The sequence below is a fragment of the Anser cygnoides genome, chromosome 9, assembly GCF_040182565.1.
Source record: "Anser cygnoides isolate HZ-2024a breed goose chromosome 9, Taihu_goose_T2T_genome, whole genome shotgun sequence".
NCBI lineage: Eukaryota > Metazoa > Chordata > Aves > Anseriformes > Anatidae > Anser > Anser cygnoides.
In genome coordinates, this window is record NC_089881.1 from 7,639,974 (window position 1) to 7,653,724 (window position 13,751).

Genomic DNA, 13,751 nt, shown 5'->3' on the forward strand with positions numbered 1-13,751 from the left:
ATACCTATTTTTGTAGGAATCTAATAGATTTAGATATTCTTAGTATTTTAATTTCACAAAGACAATATTAAAAAGCACAGGTCAGCATATGAGCCTAAGCCTTCCCTATATTTTGGGTAATTTCTCAGTTAGGATTAGTCTCAATGTTTTCAGTAAGAAATAACTTGGGAATAAAAACCATTATGTTGTGAACTTAAAAAATTAAGCTGTTTAAGTCAACAACTTATGTTGTTGACTTAAAAATCTTGCAATACTTTAAGCATAGGGCTTTTTTAGCATAGTCCATAGATGGACTTTGCCTCTCCATCTTTCATAGCAGTTCTTACAGACAAGGTCCCTGTCAGTGTTTATCACAGCTGTTGCAGCAGCTGTATGTACCTTTGAAATATCTTCCAGAAGCTTTAAGACTAAAGCACAAGATCTCCAGTTGGATCTAAGGTCAGACAAAATGCCAGTACAGCACGAGGAACTCCGCTGTGCATGTTTTCCTTAATTCAGCAGCTGATCCCAGCTTGTTGTGCTTGTTATTTTCATGCAGTTTTCCTAAGAGCCAAGCATCCAGCAAAATGCAATGGAAAAGCACAAGTGGTAAAGGGAGAATATTTCCAGACAAAATGACTGGACAGATGGGAAAGAGGTGGAAACTATTTGTCCTCACTAAATAATGATGCTTGTTAAACTGCTTTGGATATCTGTATTTGCAAACGTCAGCAAGGATCTGAATAAATAAATCAGACAATGACAAAATGAGCACATTCTAGCTCACCAGATTCAGACAGGAAGAAGGTATTAATGAGGTCAAAAGGGAAGAGACAAATGTATCTTACATGCCTTAAGATAGGACCGTGCCACTCCTGACAACTCTTTGGTATGCGAATAGTGACTTTTCAGTGTCAAATGTGTATGAAGTATGAAGAACAGTCAGAGACATTTATTAGTTGGAAACACAACGTCCTATTTGCCTGTTGAAATTAATAGATATGCGAGAAGGACATTGATAGCTGTTGTGAAGGGAAACACTGCTGGTAACGGCACAGCTGGGGAGAAAAGGTGAAAGACTATACAACAAATAAAACATACAGTATAAACTTGGTGGTGTCTAGGAACTTTCTGTATTTTTAGTGTAGATTAAAGTTGCAGATTAAAGTCCTCTCACTTTACTTTGTCATACCGCTACCATTGGATATCCAATAAGGTCACCTCTGCCACTGCCACTGAACTCCACCAGTTCTATGTGAAATGCAAATCTATGGCAAACAGAAAAATGGGACGACTATGTTTGTCCTACTTATTTAGGCAGCAATAGTTTTACACAGCTTTTAATATAACATTCTTCCACGTGCATATGTTAGAACTGTATCAGGGAACAGTGCACAAATGTCCCATGTGGGACTTCATTCTGGAATACAAAGCACATCCATAACACCCACAACAGCTAACACAACCACCCACAAAGGGGAAGTTAGCTGTGTGCTTTCACAATTTGTGCTGAACTGGAGGCTAAATATTATCTGCAGAAATCACCTCCAGACAAAGTAAATGCAATTTTCAGAGCTGGTTTTCTCATTAATTCAGTCTTCTCTCTGAAGCAGCTTATTATGGTTCTGTCCACCAGTGCGTGAAATCTAGCTTTTCCTCACTTCATAGTTTCTTTAAAGTTATGTGGGTTTTTTTGTTTGTTTTGGCTTGGTTTTGTAATAATCGTATCTATTTCCTATCAGTGGTGCCAATGTTTCATCTGAAATATTGCTAAAGAGAATTTTACTCTAGATGTATCAAAATCAAATGATATAGTACCTTCCATGCCAATCCAGTAAGTGTATCTGAGGAGGAAATGGTCACTCACGGTACCTTCTGTGGAAGCTGTGCTGCTAGCACCACTTCATGTAGAAAAAGATATTGCTTTTTATGTAATTTTAACAAAAATAGACATGTATTACATTTCAGACTCTAAAAAGAGACATTCATAATATTCTGATTTTTTGGGTGGTTTTCATTCATTGTCACTTTCAGATGCATGAACAAAATTATGTTTGTTTCAACAATTCAGTCTGGTAGGCAGTATATAAAGCTGAGGGGTTACCTTTGTAGAAAGTGACTACTTACAAACTTCATCCTGCAACTGTTTGGTACAATTTCCTACTAATTTTTATATCAATTGTTTTAACCTGTCAGAGCTTATCTCCTTTTTTGGTATTAATTTTAGGTGTTGCACACCCCACAGCTCAGGGATGAACACCGAATGGTATAGATCAAGATTTTGTTGCCTGTTACTACTGCTAAAAGGCACTGAGTGACTAGGTTCTTCCTTACTGTGTTACATACTTAGCCTCTGTATCTGTCAGTCAAGAACTATTTTAACCCTTCCTTGGGCATGCCAGGCTGCAGCCACAGTTTAAAATAGTTACATTATATTTTCTTAGATTCCTTCTTGCTTCTAAGCCCATACCAACACAGCTTCTTTTACAGATGGAATTAAAAATCACAACTATGGTAAGAAATTCTGGCTATATTCACATTGTTTACTAAATAAATACTTCAGAGCAAAGTGTGAAAAAAAATACTTTTTAGTGAGTCTCAGAGACATCTGTTAACGGATAGCTGTACGAGTTCTGCAGTGCAAGAATGCCCAAAGTCCATTGCTCGGTGTTGGCCAGAGACTCAAATTTGGATTTCCACTATCTCACAGATCTATTTTAACTTGGCCAAGTCACACAAACCCAAGCCTTCAAAGGTTATCTAGATGATATAGATAAATTTGGGGTTATCTACCTAAGCAGTTTAATGAATGTGTAGCCATGTTTTACCTTTAAAATGTAGACAGCATATACCCTTGCCAGATATGGACGTTAAGATAATAAATGTTTTAAGGATCATCAGTTCTTCTGTAAAAAGTGCCAATGATTGATAGGAGGAAAAGTTACCTAGGCTTTTTAAGCACCTCATTTGAAAAATTCTTATTCTAACTTAAGGGCAAATTCATTTCTTGAATAAAGCAGTACCACTGTTATTAACCTCACTGAACTGCAAGTCTTGGCAAGAAAACACCTTTCCTACTACTGCTTTAATTCAAATTATTCATATTTAAAGAAAGCCAAATTAGTAGGAAATGTGAATTCAGTCCCATAAAGCAACTTCAGAGATAATGAGCACCTGCATCCTCACTGCAGAAGATTTTATAAGAGGAGCCCTTTATTGCCTAGCTCACAATTCAGAGTTACTATGTATGGGCTCAAGAAACTCCGGAGGGGAATAAATTAAACATTAATTGTGTTCCCTTTAAACTAACTCTCCTTTAATATACCAGCTTCCAGGGATATCGTATATGTGGATGGTTGAACTGTTCTTGGGTTATGATGCTTTATTTTAGATGTGAAATGATTTAAATGACGTTTAGCATTCCCTAGACATCCATTCTTTTTTTTTTTTCTAGGAGTTTTGTTGGAGTTTTAGACTTGTCTTGAGGAAATTCCACTATTTTTGTAAGAACATCAGGCATAACTTTTTCTTCTTTAATGCCGTTCACCTCACTGTGCCATTCCTTGCAAATTGCAAAGAAATGGAGTTGTTCTAAATATAGCACTTCTCAACTCACTGCATTTCAATTTCGACATACATTAAAGTTCAGGGGTTTCTTTTCCCTTCTCTTTACTGCTATTTTATTCTGTGGAGGCCTGCCCCTGCTGTAGTTGTTTGGCTGTCTATATCATACACATAAACAAAAATTAGAGTCTAAAGACACAAATGTTTTTAACCTTTTTGCGTATGCAAATAATATTTCCTCTGAAGAGACGCTGCTCATCTCATGCATAATCACAGATCTATTTTTAACTAGTTCTTTATTCAATGTCATACTTTATCTTGAAGGTTCATAGCTTCTATCCTACACAGAAATCTGTCCTTGTTTCCACCGGGGTTTAAAGTACTAGATTCCAAAAGACTAATAGTCCTGCAGCCGGCATTGAGGTTGGTCACTTACTTACACAATTGTTAGGGCTCTGGGCTGGCATCATATTCTGCTACCAACAAATACTGCTACTGGGATGCATGCAGAGAAACTGAACACAGGAAAGACTGAAATACCAACTTTCAGTGATACACGAGGGGAACTATTTTAATACATTATTTTCTTCTCTTTTTCCGTGACACAGGCAGCATGAAGAAAAGGCCATTAAATGCCACTCCAGTAATGTTACATTGCTCTACATTTTACATTATTAATCTTTGACCATGCAGGCACCAGGATCCAGAGACACATGTGGCCCTTGCATTTGTAAAAGGGTTAGTCACATAGGACCAGCAACAGGATTTAAGCTCTGCTAAGGTAAAGATTCTGCAGCCTAAAAAAGCAGAAGGGATGCTGGCCCAAATGGAATTACTGGTTTGAGATTTTTGTTTGTTTGTTTGTTTGTATTACTGATGTCCAGAGAGGTGAAATCAAGCAAGTTAACTAGTCTATTCTGCACATCATTATGAATATTTTCAGCAGGATTGTTTTCCTTTACCCTTCTCCCTTCTCTCCTTTTCTAATCTAAACAGCACGTGGGAAATATCCTTTGAAATGGGCTGAATTTCCTTCTCTTAATGCTAAAACTGTTACTAGAGTACACAGGTCTTGGCTTAGAATTTTGACAAACAAAGTATGCAAACCCTGATTTTTATTTTTATTTCTTTGTCTCTTTTGATACATTAAACAAATCACATCATTAAGATTGCATGGTTGAAGGATTGTTCTTACAAACATTTTATAGATTATCATAAGCAGTCACCTGAGGAACCAGTAAAATTCCTCAGTAAAGCAGGGGAAAAGTGAATCTGAAAAGAACAGGTATATAGGTAAGGTAATGATTCTAAAGTGGACAGGCAAAAGTATAAAGCTAAGCGAACAGACTTGGTCAAGTTGCAAACAAAATGACTGTCAAGCTAAGGAATAAGAGTAGTACTTAGTAACTGGAGCCACCATGTGGAATATTGTGCTGCTTAAGCAGGAGATACTGCAATATCTTTTTAGACTCTCTTGTTCCCCTGGAACAAAATTTTGCTGAGGGGCAGAACTGTTGTATCTCAAATATCAAACTTCCCCCAAGACTCAAATCAGTCATCATCAAACACACAGAGTTCACGCGAAGGTGGAGGGAAGTAGCTCATTACATCTTCCTCTCTTCTCTAAATAGGGGTGACGGAACTATAGCTAACATGAGGACACACTACCTCCAAACATCCAACCTATCTCAGGTCTTCCTCCAGGACTTCAGGTATTTCTGAGTGAAAATGAATCTTTTCTTTCAGAGGACATGATAGAATTATCTGTTGAGACAGAAAGCTTTTGGAACAGTATCACCCTTCTGAATGGCTTTTAATACAAGATATAATTATTGCCTGAAGTTCTGCTACGCAGATACAGACACATTCTGAGGTTTACACCAGCAGCTACAAAATTATGAGCAAAAATCCCATTCACATAAAGGAACCCTACCTTCACACCAGGATAGTTTTATATTCCATACAGTTCCCACCATACTTTGATCACATCATTAATCATAAGGGCCCCATGGCCAACAAAATATCCTCCTCTTTGGGAAGAACAAAACAATAATGAAAGTTCAATAGAAATAACAGCATGAATAATAATAGCAGGCAATTATATCTGCTGTGGTATCAAGAAGGTACTCAAAAAATGGCATCAGAAGTTGCTTGATCAATGACTGGAGCAGAAGGATAAATGAGTTTATCAGTGAAGGCCAAGCTGACTGACAGCTAGAGCAAATGCCTTGACTAAAGGTGCTTGAAGTTCATTAATAGTAATGGCAGGGTCCTGCTTGGAGGCCTCAGTTAAAGGATCCCCAGTGGAACGAATGGTTGGTGACAAAGATATTTCTTCTCAGAGCTTTGTCAGAACATTGATGCTTTGAGGGTTAGGATTTAATGATGCATTATATGTTGAGGATTTGGACTGGTAATTTTAACTACACCCATTTGCTGAGTTTTTGTTAAAATCTTTTGTTAAAGTCTATACCATGGGAGTTAACTTCAAGAAGTTATCACAAGATTTGGTATCTCAGATAGTTTTAATCCATTATGATGACTGTGGGAGACTTTATAGCACAATGAGAAACATATCAGTTTTTAATATGTATGTTGTCCGTGTACTTTACTGCAGTAAAATCTCACACTTGCACTGTTCGCTTGGAGATGCATTTAAACACCTTATGCAGAAATGGAGGAAAGTTATCCTACCTTTTTTGTAAGCTTTGCTTCTATTCTTACACCTCAAGTAACTCAGCTGAGATCATTTTTTTGCGCATAACCGTATAAATCACTGTGGTCTTAAACATATTGAACAAAACAACAATCATGCAGTGAGAGTCGGTATCTTTATGAGAGTATCCCAATGAATTTACAGATTGCAGAATCAAGAGATAATTTTTGTGTTCAATTTCTAGCACAAATTTCTGGAAGAAAAATTATCTAGGAAAGCAATATACAGATAGTTTCCACTTCTGAGCTTCCGTCTCTGAATTTCTCTATGCTCATAAACATAAATTAGCATTTGTAATCTCATTGGCCAGGAAATTCTTGAAATGTCTTACAGTTAAGCAATTTCTATTTGTGTTTCTGTTGGATATACCAATTTACACATATAAAGCCCTCCACCACACGTTTTTGTTTAATATCACACAAATTTTCTGTTTACTGTACACAAAAGGTCAGTAATAGTGAATATTGGCTCACATACTGCCCAGGTCTTTTTAGGAAAATAAACTAACAGCAACCTGTGGAATCATGTTGGATAGACTTTGCAATTTTTATTGGAACATGCAAATAAGTATAATTAATTATGCTGCAAAAATGTTAAGAAGTGCTAAGAAGTGGTTTTGAAAGTCACAGATCAGGAAATGAAATGTAATTTTTTTTTATAAACCATGAAAATACATACAGTAACATCTCGATTAACTATATGCAAATTTACATGTAATGCAACTGAGGATAAAGTTCTATTAAAACCCACTTGAAGTGATACAGACAGCCTGACATCTCTTTGTTGATTTAAATAGTGCCTTTAGCATACTGCAATAAATCTGCAACTTGCCTAATGTTAATCAAAAATAAGCACTAGACCAGTGATCCAAAGCATTAAACATGGTATATAATTGCAGTAAAATAATAAACAGCCACAGCTTGAATAATTTTTATAGTTTGTTGACAATGCTTTTCCAGTCAACTGTTAAACACACTTTTCTTTCCCTGAATAAAATCTTTACTATAGATTTAGGTGAACGAACAACACTTAAAATCTCACACAGGTGACATTCCTGAGATATTTTTCTCATCATTCAGCAAGAATTTATTCACTTATTTCTTCATTTTACTCAACCCAATTGCTACCAGAGCAGTTGCCAGGACACTTATGTTGTAACATTTCCCTTCATGTGCAGTTCTCAAAAACATTATTTCTCCACAGAATGGAACATTGGAAATCAAATTATTTCTTGAAGGGAAAGAAAATAATGTTGCTTACTGCTATTTTTTCTAGGTTTATACATATAATAAGACTCTGAAATTAGCTCCTTGGGAGGGTAAATGAAGGAAAGGGAGCCCATCCATTATAAAGCAGTAGCAATAACCCATTCTAATCCCATATTAGTATAATTTTGCCTGGGTTTTTAACTAATAGTCTGATTCTGTTCCATTCTGGTGCAAATTATGCATCCTATGTACATTCTGAGCATGCCTTGATAACCTCAGATTCCACTATGTGTTTAATAATTGACTATTCAATAGAGCATTGATGTGTTTTTGTCTGGAACTAATTCACCTTTGTCTGTGTATCAGCAGGAATGTACACTGAATTACAGATATGGTCTTGAAATGTCATAAAGGCCATATGCTTTATTCATCTCAGGTTTTTTAAACTGCATATTCATGACAGGCAACGCTTGGAAATTAATATCCTAGCTTGTATATGCTAGTATAGATACAATATGATTTATTAGAACAGTGATTCATTGAAAAGCACCTTGAACCTTTATCTGGAAAACAGCACCTCAAGTAACAGGCCTGACCTCGAAAATGGAATTACACTTTGCTGCATTTGCTGAGATATGTAAGCCATGACATATCAACAAATAAAAACAGTAGTTACAGTATTGAAAACCTCAAGTTTAAAAAAAAAAAGTGCAGAGGAAATTGCTATTACTCATACATATGAATATCTCTGTGAAAGAGGAAGCATTAAGCAAGTCCCCACTGTTCTTGCAGACCTGTTATCCCACCGCTACAAACTCAAAAAAATGGTTTGTAACAATTTGCTTACTTACAAATATAGGATGTTCTGTCTCACTGAAAAGTAAGCATCCTTCATCACCTCTGTTCTCCCTGACCATTGCCAACCAAGGTCAACCAGCCTTGGTAGTTATCAGCACAAAGTTACTGATTTAGCTCACACAACCCCCACTGAATTCAGTCATAGAGTTAGATGAGAAAGGAAAATAAGACTGAATAAAACAACCTCTACAATTTCCAATGAGTGACATTTAATCTTAAGGAGAAAAAGCAGTAATTTTTCTCTATTGGGAAAAATTCTCTCTTAGCTATACAGTAACCAAGCTGCCCTTTCATCTTTGGAAGCTGTATTTCTAAAAGTAAGTTGGTCCATAGTATGTCAGTCAAGCCAGCACCTTTAAGAGCAATAAATTCACATAAAAACTATTCACGTCACTTTGCTGTCATAACTGACCTATTGGTCCTTTGTTGCCTTTGAATTTCCTCCAACTATAACCAACACCAAATGCTTCAAAAGTAAAACCTTGAGCAGAATTAATGGGAAGTAAGTTTCATACTATTCCTTGACAAAACTGAAATTACATCCTGAAGTAAGACAGTTACTTTTATCCTGGACTGTAAAATCAGTAATGTTACATATATCAGCCCATTATCCAGTTCTTAAAAGAACCTTCCCATCTCCTCGCAAACCCAGTGATAGTTCAGTGATATACTACGGATGACTATGGACTATAGGAAGTCTTACTACTTTCACTTACTTATTTCACATTTGGTCATCCTGAGTTTCATCTTGGGCCAGTTCTGGTCCCTAGGTAGAGAAAGATGAAGAAGTAATCAGTGAACACTTTCTTGTTTTCATTCCATCAGTAAAAGCCTGTTTATAACTAATAATTTTACATGTTACACGAACACTATCTTATAATATATTCAGGCCGACATATATCATCCTATATACTACACAAATGGTAATAGTTAATTTAGAAAAAACATTTAATGCAATGTCAGTTACAGAATGTGCTATTGCTTTATCATTATTATTAGCAACTATTTACTCTCAGATAACTGCAAAGTATACTACCATTTCAAACACCTCTTGGTGAGCTTGCCATAATTCTTGCTGTCTCTCCATGCATTCATCCTGATGCTTTACTTTTAGCCTTGTAAGGTGTTTGCTTAAAACATAACAGACTCTCTTCCCTTACTTTGCAGTTACTTGCTTTCCCTCAGAGGGTTTATGGAATGCTACAGACTAGGAAGATGAAAGATTTTTTGAAAGATGAAAAGGATGTTGTGAACATTTTTAACCACTAATCTATAGATGTATCTTGAGAGGCATTGTACTAACGCGGATCAAAGTTTTGCCAAGGTTATTACAGAAATCACTATCACAGCTACTCTCTAAAGCCCTTGAGTGAGCAACTGGATCACCTCTTCAGAAACCGCACTCAAAGGAGCACACTATTCTGGCAACAGTTCACACTTACAAATTTAAGGCATACACACTTTGATGCATTTTTTTTAAAGTCCATTTTGGGGCTACCTACAGATGTTCCACTTGCTCAGTTGGAACAATGACTTCTCAACTCTGCCATTAAGCCACCAATGTAAAGTGGCAGTGTTCTGTTAAATAAGTGTTGTATTTCACCCACATGTGGCTGCTGATGGGCAAAGAAATTCCTTTGCATATGTGCAAAGGATTTAAAGTCTTACCAGCTGCCAAAATGCTAGGTTAGCTGTAGCTAACTCTAACTCTAGGGGTACTCTTGGGGTACTCTGACTCTATATGTCATCTTTTGAGTGTGGATCCCATATAGAAGAATGATCTGACTCAGCATTTTTAGGAATCTACTTTCACTGACTTCTAATACAATTGAGATGCCTAAATTTCATTTCCTTAGGGACTACTGGTTTGATTATGCAGCTATCCCAGTGTTAAACAGCTTCTTTCTTGATTATTTGTGATTGTGTCTCATCTGTTACTGATGGAGCCTTCAACAGGGAAAGATGATTTGGCAAACAGTTAGTTACAAGTCTTGATTCATGCTCCAGTTAAAGCATTAGGAATCCCTCCACTCATTTTTCTAAATGTTTAATATGGCCCTGTTGTACTTAAGAATATTTGTGTTCTTTCCCACCTTTGATGAGAGTACCTTTAAGAAGTACCATTGATTCCAAATGGTTTATCTTTATTTAACAACAAGCTTGATGTTCATTACCTACTTCTATGACACTACAGCCCTAATATGTTGCACTCTTTCACACCTATACTTGAATTGCTGTTGGGACTATGACTACATATGTATAAGAAACAAAGATACTGCACATTAAGATCTTAACTACATGGTCTGATTTCTTTTTTTTGTCCCTCCCTCCCAAACAATTGTTAGTCATTTATAAAACAGAAAGCTGTTTTTCTTCTGTTTGCAAATAACTCTGTCACTGCATTTAGCCAAATGTATCGAGGGAAAATGCTTTGAATTGAAGACTTTGGGAGATAATGCAGGCTGTGCATTAGCTAGAAAATTACTGACACTTCATTGTATGAGGGATGCTGTTTTTAAGTGGATACTTCACCTTTTAAAGGGCTCATTACAATGTTGGCTATACACTCTACCATTACCCAGATTTTGTCTGTCATCAACAATGGAAAGCAACAACACTGTTCTAAAGCTCTAGAGACATTTCAGCTGCTGATGGCTTCTAAGTAGTGAAAATAAAACAGCAGTTTCTCATTCCTGAGTAATTTTATGCTTTTCATAGTTGGCTTTCTTGGTTCTTTGTCTGTAGTCTAAATAATTTGTCAAACGTCCCACCCAGGACTAAAATGAAAATACACCCATAAAATACGTTGGAAAGGAAAGCAGCTATTAAAACATTCCTATATTTAAAGAAAATTAGACCAAGATCTATTGATCGTAGTTTTGTCTCTTTCTTAACATTCATATATTGTCAATTCAATGTTAGCAGATCATAGGCAGCTACTCTATTTTGCAATAATAACTAACAATGACAGTAACACAAAATTTTATGTCTTTCCTGAAGAAAAAAATATTGACATGGCAGTAATGAAAAGAAAAAAAACAAAACCCTTAGGTCTCCTTTTTGCATAGCTTCATATAAAATATTCTTCACTGTAAGGGTTTATTTCACCAGTAATCTCTGCAGGAAGAACAGAGCTACAGATGAAGTTAGGCACTGCCATCAGATTTTTAATTGCTTGTGTATGGACAAGCCAATTAGTGACTAGCAATAAGTCATCAGGTGCAATTGAAAGGAATATGCAATCTGGCTTTCCCTTTCTCAAGAGGCAGTTATCTTCTCATCTATTGCAGCTATAACTTGAAACTCCTCTGCAGTTGCCATCTGGCATGTAAGTGTGGATCTGGGCTTAAATGAGAAACAATAAAGATAGATGAAAGCCTTGATGCTTTGCACTGTACAGTGCTGCTTTTTAGAAGATCCTTTATATTAAATTATTCTGAAATAAAGATTTTGAGCATTATATTTATGCCTCATCATATCATTTTTAAGTTTGTATAAAACAGATTAAATAATCCTCTAGACAAGTCATTAAAAACTAGACTGGTGAGGGCTGAGAGAGAAATCCCTTAGCTGACAAAATGGTAATAGAAACAAAGAAAGAGAACTTTGCTTAAAAATGGGTAAAATGTGATGTTTGTATTGCATTTAATGTTTATGTTTTAAGGCACATCACTGTGTTTTTAAAAAGTATACAAATATTATTATTTTTTTAAATTAAAGCAATATTATGTATCACTGACTATTGGGACTATGTGAGGGATGGCAGTATTAGCTATAGAGGAAAGGCATCTGTTTGGCATTAAGGTGTTGCAGCTGACCAACAACTGCATAACACTTTCTGCTTCTGATTTCTGCTTCTGATGAAATTGTATGACTTTGTAACAGCATGGGTGCCATCACTGCAGGCACAGAGAGGATGTTCTTGCAAGAAGAATGATACTGTAATGCATATTCAAAATGCAAAAAGAAAACCACAATGCTGATCACTTTTGTAAGTTTCCCCCTTGTTTGTCTGCAAAAATCCTGGTGTATAAATGTAAGTTCAGTAATGAACAGGAGAGAAGAACAAAGGGAGGTAACCTGGGAAAAAAAACTTTCTAGAGTTTTCTCCCAGAAAATGGCAATGAACTTGAGCACTTCAGCAAACCTATGTGGCTATGGCAGCAGGAACCAAAGTCTGGATTACCTCCATTACTTAGAATGGGAAAATGATGAGCCTTCATTGCAAGTCCTCTCAGATAAGCAATAGTGAAATCCACATATTATACCCATTTTTCTGTGTTACAAGACTCTGCGTTATGGAAAAGCTATTCTAAAAATTACAGAGCTCCCAAAAAGACGACAGCTCTGTCTCACAACAAATCTTCAGGTTTTGAAATTATTCTTTGTTCTGCATTGAAAGAACACAAAGTCCTCTTGGTATCACTGTAAAAGCAAATTGCATCAGAGTTCCAATTTTATAAAAAACATGCTTTCTAGTAATAGACTTGTTTTCTTTTCTCCCTGCCCTATCTGTGCAAGTGATCAGTGAGCACTGTACCGTCAAAACTTTATCAGAACAAATATGCCACCATGATAGAATTCCATTTTGACCGATGATGTATTTTAACTTAGAGTAACTAAATTAAAATTACTCCATTCATTATAGGACTGTTCACATCACTTTAAACAGAATCTTAATGTCCAAAGCCTGGTAATTCCTCCCAGATATACCAGTGGAAAGTTAGAAGGGTTCTGCTCAAGAAGGCAAAGACGCAACTTACTCTCATTGATGAGTATAGAAATGAATGCTTCTTTTGGACACAATTTTGTTCTTGGTAAACAGACCTAAAGTTTATGCTGTATTCTCCTTACAACCTTTTCTACTGCTGGAGTTCCTGCTTTACTGGGATGACTTAGACCTCCCCGTTTACTGTTATTCCCACAGCAGTCTCCCACCTCCACTTTCTTGGAGGCTGCCACCTCTCAGCACAGGGCCATCTGCTGGGCCACATCAGCATGCAGAGATGCATGCACCACATCCCAGAGATGGGCCACTTCATGGTGAGAAGCTTTTCCTCTGCTGGTTTGCCCTTGTACCACAGTGGGTACATTACAACTATTACATATCAAACTTCCAATGATGTAGAAACTTTATATAAAGAAAAGCCAACATTTGACAAAAATGATGCTGTGGTTTCCAATGCAATAATTAAAAATACCTGCTGGAAAAACTGTAGATTACGGAGGAAGTAAACAGTAGCATGTTAACACTCAGCAACAGATATTCCAATGTGTGAAAATTAAAGCGAATGTCCCCAGTACCTTTATAAAATCCACTTAAAAGAAACACTAAGTTACTTATATTGAAAAACTGACACTAATTCTCTTGGACTGCATATATTGTGCTGTTATATCCACACATGATCTTGCACAATTTTTTTTAA

The 13,751-nt window shown here is 36.3% G+C and overlaps 1 long non-coding RNA gene across 1 annotated transcript in view; it reads right to left on the bottom strand.

Moving 5' to 3' along the window:
* The window catches only part of LOC136791450 (uncharacterized), an 89,825-nt gene that overhangs the window by 73,189 nt on the left and 2,885 nt on the right, over window positions 1-13,751 (bottom strand). Inside the window, exon 2 of the long non-coding RNA XR_010833563.1 lies at window positions 9,042-9,091. This is a non-coding gene — a long non-coding RNA (uncharacterized lncRNA). The remainder of the gene's footprint in view (window positions 1-9,041; window positions 9,092-13,751) is intronic.